A 6,000-nucleotide genomic window follows, 5' to 3' on the forward strand; every position below is an offset into this window, starting at 1 on the left:
TCTCCTAAATGGAGGATGATGCTGCCACTCTTGCACTTAGGGGTCATCATTTAGCCCGTGGGCCTAGTGGGCCGATGGAGGCCCGCAAGGCCAAAAGCCCTGCCGGGCCCGTCACAAAGCCCACCATAGGCCCGGCCCTGTGGGTAGAGGGCCGGGCTTGGTTTAGGGGTTAGAAACCCGGCCCGGTCCATAGGCCCTGCCCGCCAAAAGCCCGCTAGGCCTGGCTCGTCAAAACCCGCAAATAAATATATATTATATAAAATTATATATATCAATATATGTGTGTGTGTGTGTGTGTGTTTATATATATGTGTTATATATATATATATAGATCTATATATATATATATGTGTGTGTGTGTGTGTGTGTTTATATATATATCAATATATGTGTGTGTGTGTGGAAGTTCTTATACTTCTATATAAAATATGTGCTAATGTGCATATATATATATTCTACATATCGATTGACCAATCTGATCGGATTCGAAAATATGGTGAAATTGGCTAAATTTTTTACCACACTCATAATTTATTGTAATAAACTCATCCAACGGTCGGTTTTTCCATTTTCTTTGAATTGATAGGGGTTGCTATTTGGAGTGTATGATATATAATTATAGGTTTATAAGAGTAACTACGTTTGACCTAGTTGATCGAATTCAAAACGAGAACCAAATTGGCTGGATTTTCTACAACCACCATAAAATATTACAATCTATCCATCAAACGGTTGGTTTTTCCAAATTCATTTTCCACTTCATGTTTGCTTTAGAATGAACCTCAACAATTTAAATGTAATGTACCAAGTCATACAACTTTAAGAGGCAAATTGGTATAGGCCAATGTATTTGTAATTAAAATTAATTAATTTTTTTTTTATCTTATGTCCACGCACATCCATCGATGAAATATTTACAAACGTGATGTAAAAAAATGAGCAAGTTTTGCGGTCATCACTCCATTAGTCAACCAAGAAAACATGCAAGTGACTACGGTTGACCAATCCGATCGGTTTCGAAAATACGGTGAAATTGACTAAATTTTTAACCACACGTATAATTTATTGTAATAATCACATCCAACGGTCGGTTTTCTCATTTTCTTTGAATTGCTATATGTTGCTCTTTGGAGTGTATGATGTATAAATATAGATTTATAAAAAATTAGTGTCTTTAAAAATTTATTTATCAATAAATTAGTATCTATATATAAATATAAATTTTTTTGGGTACAATATAGTTATATAGATTTGTTATCTTTGGTTGTATTTGATCATTATCCAATGAATTTCCAAAGCTTGATTAAAAAAAAATATTTGTGTTTTTAAACATTTATTTATAAATAAAGCCCGCAAGGCCCGGCCCAAAAAAGCCCGCAAGGCCAAGCCCGGCCCGGCCCGAAAAAGCCCGCAAGGCCCGCTTTATATGGATGGGCTTGGATCCTTCGATTTTTAATAAAGCCCGGCCCGGCCCGCCATTATTTAAAAATATAGCAAGGCCCGGCCCAGCCCAAGCCCGCTATGAATGGGCCGAGCCCGGCCCATTGACGACCCCTACTTGCACTCCACAACATGCCACCAATTATCAATCATTATCATACCACAGCTCAAGATAATTCAGCGTTTCCAACCGGTGTTGCCTTGAATGAATCCAACTATACTATATGGGCACCTCTTATGAAGATGAGGATCGGAGCATGAGGAAAGGTTGGCTACCTCACTGGAGCAAAAGCTGCACCAAATGTAGATTCTGCTGAATTTGAAATTTGGACCACAGAGAATGAAAGAGTGAAGAGTTGGTTAATTGATTCTATGGAGCCATCACTCATGAATCGGTATATCTGACTCCAGACAGCCAAAGATGTATGGGAAGCTGTTGAGAAGACTTTTTATGATGATCCTAATGAAACCAGGATTTTTGAATTAAATAAGAAGTGCTTTGGAGCAAAACAAAATGGCCAGATTCTTCCTACCTACTACAATGAATTGGTGGGAATGTTTCAGGAAATTGATCAGCGTATGACCTCTCAAAATAATACAGTTGCTGCAGTTGTTCAAGATACCAATGTTATGGCACGAATGCGAGTTCATATGTTTCTGAGTGGACTCGATTCAGAGTATGATCAAGTTTGTGGTGAGGTTTTGCGCAAAGACCCGAAATTCGACTTGGAACAAAGCAATGCATATGTTCGAAAGGTGCATTCTGAGAGGCAGGCAATGGGACATGCTTCTGAATCCTCTGCCATGGCTGTCCAACGCAAACATAGTCCTTCCTCAGGATTCTCCACTCCTCCACAACGTCGCCCTCTGGGTAAAGCAAATTCATATGCAAATACAAAGTGTCCGATCTGTGGAGATTTGGGTCATAGCAAGCAACGGTGCTATGAAGTGATTGGCTACCCTGATTGGTGGGATTTCACTAAGAAACCGCGAAAGAACCTTGGAAAAGCTGTCGTGGCTACTACAGAGGAAACACAACCATCTAATGCCTCCGCTAATGTGGCCCAGTCAGGTATGAAGGGTAAGGTGTCTATGAATAGTTCTTGGATAATTGATACAAGTGCATCTGACCATATGACTAATGATCCTAGTCTCTTAGAAAAGCTAAAACCCTCTTCTCAAAATATTGTTTCTACTGCTGATGGTACTCCTACTCCGGTTACTGGAGAAGGTTCTGTTGTCTTATCTGATACATTAACCCTTGATTCTGTGTTGGTTGTTCCCTCTTTGGCATATAATCCCTTATCTGTTGGCCAAATTATTCTAGCACTAGCATGTATTGTGACATTTTATCCCTCTTTCTGCGTGTTTCAGGACATTCTGACTCGGAAGATTCACTACAAGAGAAAATGTCATCGGTGACAACTCAAAGTTGTCATAAAAAGACTAAATTTCTCGCTAAATTAAAAATGCGACGACTTTGGGTTGTCGCAACCAGTTGTCGCCTTATGTGTTTTACTGATTGTCAAAAGCAACGAAATTACACGGTTGTGGCTTTTTCAATATGCGACGCAATTGGTTCCTCGCATATCACAAATTGCGAGACACATATGTGTGTTACCAAAAACTATATGCGAGACTTTATATTTGTTATTATTTTTAATATGCGAGGCTTCGTTTACATCAGATATTCCATATGCGGGGCTCATATGTTTGTCGTATTTTCAATAAGTGATGCATTCGTTCCTCGTGTATGACATCTTGCGAGACTTTTTTTTTTGTTGCAAAAAATAACTGCGAGGTTTCAGTTTGTTGCATATATTAATATGTGACACATATGTATTTGTTGTAGAAAATTATATGCGAGACTTCTTGAATGTCTCCTATAATTTCGTCAAGGAACTAATTGTGTCACATACTGAAAAAAAAGGCAACCGTATAATTTTGTCGCTTTTGACAAGCAGTAAAACACATTAGGCAACAACTGGTTGTGATAATTCAGAGTCGTCGCATTTTCAATTAAGCGAGAAAACTAGCCATTCCTAAAGGTACCAAATGACGAGGGATTTTGCTTTTGTCGTTTTTGATTCTGTAATCTATAGCAAGAAAATTCATTTTCGTAGCATTTCATAGATATTAAAGATGAGCTGACAAAATAAGAATATATTAACCCAAAATATTCTTTACAATCAATAGCAATTCAAAATTGTTAGATCAGTAATAATTCAAAACAGTCTAGAGATCCTTGTGTACTAAATCCAACATACTAGTAGGCAAATTATTGGTTGTTGGTTTGCTTGAAAGTGTTGCAATGAACTCCTCATATTTTTGGCATGCTCTTGATCACTTCCCCAAATCTTGGAATATTGGCTACTCTCTCTTGCACTTTGAACTAAACACTGGAGACGCATTTGCCGCGTTGAAAGTTCTTTTTAGAGGTTTTGTAGAGGCCAATGGAACTGCAGGGCAAAACAATGACTCAGTTCTAAGAATTGAGAAGTGCTTGACAATGAATGGATAACTTGGCTTAAAAAGAAGAATAGTGCAAACTTACCTCCACTATGATACCAAATTCTCTTGATAGAGAAGTAATTTGAATGATAGCTTCATTGCATCTACCAACCTAGGATTCACCAGACTCCATTGCAGCCTTGATAGCTTCTGCTTCATGCCTCCATAGTATCAGAACAGCAAGTATGCGAGTTTTCTACCCAAAATTGAAAAAAATTATTAAGTAAATAGAAAACAGACCAAATTACATGTTGAATTGGCCAAGAAACAATCACCTCAGTTGCCCAGCCAAAGCACTGAAAGTGGATTATGCTGCATCAAAAAGCTTCATTTTATTCCGTAGTTCCTGACCAATTGTATCACTAAAGGTCACAAGTTTCAGGATAAACAATTTCATATTCACTCTAACTGAAAAGTAGAAATATTGTTACCTACCCTAAGGAGACCCTATATTCACAGTTCAAAGAAATTATACGGGAGGAGGGTATAACCAAACATAGCTTCCAACAGATACATCTTGAAACATAGAAACTCATGCATTGCCATAATCATTAACAACCAACCTTGGAACATAACCAATTATCATAAGAAAGCCCAAAAACGTTCAGAACCCTAACCTCCATTTCCAACACACATATCATTGCTCAACAAGATCTCTTTGAGTCCACCCACATGCTTCATGACCTAAACTCATATTACCATCCATGATCACAGGATTCACAGCCACGTGCCCTGCAAACAAGGCTGTGGAAATCATTAAATGTATCATGGCAAAGACTGATGAATTAGAAAACTCCACCACTCTCAAAGCAGACCCTCATAATCATGAGCAGCTTGCAGCATATTTTGTTCCTTGTAACCAAGAAAGAGGATCAGCTTAATGACTGCATATAAAAACACCCTATAAAATACAATCAATCAATGAATAGTATAATTAAACAATAGAAAGATATAATTAATCGGAAGCAGGAAACTCACCTTTGTTTTTCTTCGCGAAGCTGATGCGCTGAAGGCAGTGGCTAGAAAAATAACTTGGTCCAAAGGAACAAGAACGTCGCTGAAATCAAATAGAACATGACGTTCCTCACGAACGTCACCGGGTTCTTAAAAATTTAACCACTAAACATAAAACCTCATTTCACTACCAAAATCAAGAGAGGCCTTTCACTCATCAATCCACGTTCTGCATGATGTCCCCCGCCGTCAACTTGGTGTCTTTGTCCTTATCGGCGACAGTTCTGCCCTTGGCCTTGCGGTCCAGCAGCGACTTACTATCCTTGTCGAGCCTGAGCTTGGTGATTAGAACCTTGGAGGGGTTGATTCCGATGTTGACCGTGGAGCCATTGACCTTCTCGCGGGTGATACGCTCGATGTGGATGACCTACTTGCGGCGGTAGACCCGGACGACCTTGCCCTTTTGGCCTTTGTAAGTCCCACGCACGACCTGGACCTTATTGTCCTTGCGCACCTGCATGGACTGGACGTTGTACTTTTGACCAGAGGTCGGAGGAGAGTGGCTCGCTCATCAAGACTCGGCGGACGCTCGACGATGCAGTGAAATGGGCCTTGCGGCTCTTGTGGCTGTAGCTCGAGACGCGTGGGTTCCTTGTTAGGATGTCCAGGATCCAAGCCCAGAATTAACATGGTTGCAAAAGAGAAAGAAGGAAAACAAGAGGAAAAACTAAGAAAATAAAACTGATTCAATAATTCGATATCTCCATACAATTCCTATTAGCTATTTAAGCAGAGAAAGACTAGAGGGAGTGGACTCATGTAAGGAAAAGCCCAAATAGGCCCAAACAACAATGATGACCCATGTATAAAGATAGAGTCCTAACATTGCCACCCGCTCAAAGAACAGGCTTGACCTCAAGCCTGATTGCCTTAAAAACACGTAAGAAAAAAGAAAATAAACCCCTTGGACTTCAGGAGAAACCAGTCTCCTCTCTGGTATTGCTTTAATCACCATAATTGCTTCAACACATGATATAATGGATCCATGATATAGACCCGCAATATCATCAGATTTCAATGTCTTCCTGTAGACAT

This window comes from Rosa chinensis, chromosome 2 (genome assembly GCF_002994745.2).
Source record: "Rosa chinensis cultivar Old Blush chromosome 2, RchiOBHm-V2, whole genome shotgun sequence".
Lineage (NCBI taxonomy): Eukaryota > Viridiplantae > Streptophyta > Magnoliopsida > Rosales > Rosaceae > Rosa > Rosa chinensis.